Here is a 1,200-nt window from a genome sequence, read left to right as displayed (position 1 = left end):
TATGAACTAAGAGAGTTGGCCTCTGGAGTTCGTGGTGAACACAGTGGGTGGTGTCATCTTGAGTACCGGTACTTGCGTCATGATCTGACGTGAGGAGAGTGCCCTCTGGTGGCACCGATGTGAACTAAGCCAGTTGCGCTCTGGAGCTCGTGGTGGATACACCGGGTGCAGCCATCTTGAACGACGGTACTTGCGTCATCATCTGACGTCACGGTGGCGCCTTCGGCTGGCACGGATATGATCTACGCCAGTTGGAGTCCATGCTCAGTGGAGATCACAACTGCTTGAAATTGGTTTAATAATAAAGACAAGTATTTTTTCCGACATTTTCTTTGCTTAGTCGAGATAAGTTGGGTGTGACGCACTATCCGGTTTGAATTTGAACTTCTCGCCATATTTCGGGGCAAGGGGTGCGTGGCACTTTCCCGCCAAAATACAAACTTCTCACCAAACTTCAGACTTCCCGCCGATATCCGCCATCTTGATTGACGTCATCGCCGCCATATTGGATGTCGTCATCGTCGCCATCTTGGAAAACGGAACTTTGGGATGGAACAAGTCTAGCCACAATACTTGTAAAGTAGAACGCTTTCATATTTATAAGTAGTTTACTGAACTATTTCAGTGATCTGCTACATTAATTTATTTTGTTAACCAGCTTCTGGCCTACTAAATCAGTGTTTCTCAACTGTCAAGCTGTAGGAGGAGTTGGAGGAGGAGGAGATTAGTGTTTAACGTCCTGTCGACAACGAGGTCATTAGAGACGGAGCGCAAGCTCGGGTTAGGGAAGGATGAAGAAGGAAATCGGCCGTGCCCTTTCAAAGGAACCATCATGGCATTTGCCTGAAGCGATTTAGGGAAATCACGGAAAACCTAAATCAGGATGGCCGGAGACGGGATTGAACCATCGTCCTCCAGAATGCGAGTCAAGTGCGCTAACCACTGCGCCACCTCGCTCGGTACTGTCAAGCTGTGACACATTGGTGTGTTATAAATGTTTTCTAAACTTGCACAGTTAAACAAACTCGTGCGTGTGAAATTTAGCAGCTAATATTTGCTTGGAGTAATAAATTTGTAAACTTTGCATGTCATAATCGTTCCATAATAAAAATGTTATATGTACTGTGTATGTTTCCTTATTTGTATCAAGGGAAAAAATTACATGCGGGGCTGTCGCAAAAGTATACAACAGTTTCATGT

The 1,200-nt window shown here is 45.3% G+C and overlaps 1 non-coding gene across 1 annotated transcript; it reads right to left on the bottom strand.

Moving 5' to 3' along the window:
• Positions 1 to 884: 884 nt before the first annotated feature.
• Positions 885 to 957, bottom strand: Trnaa-cgc (transfer RNA alanine (anticodon CGC)). Its single transcript has one exon. It is a non-coding gene; the product is annotated as a tRNA-Ala (tRNA).
• Positions 958 to 1,200: the final 243 nt, after the last annotated feature.

This window comes from Schistocerca serialis, chromosome 9 (genome assembly GCF_023864345.2).
Source record: "Schistocerca serialis cubense isolate TAMUIC-IGC-003099 chromosome 9, iqSchSeri2.2, whole genome shotgun sequence".
Taxonomy (NCBI): domain Eukaryota; kingdom Metazoa; phylum Arthropoda; class Insecta; order Orthoptera; family Acrididae; genus Schistocerca; species Schistocerca serialis.
This window is presented reverse-complemented; position numbering and strand designations above follow the sequence as displayed.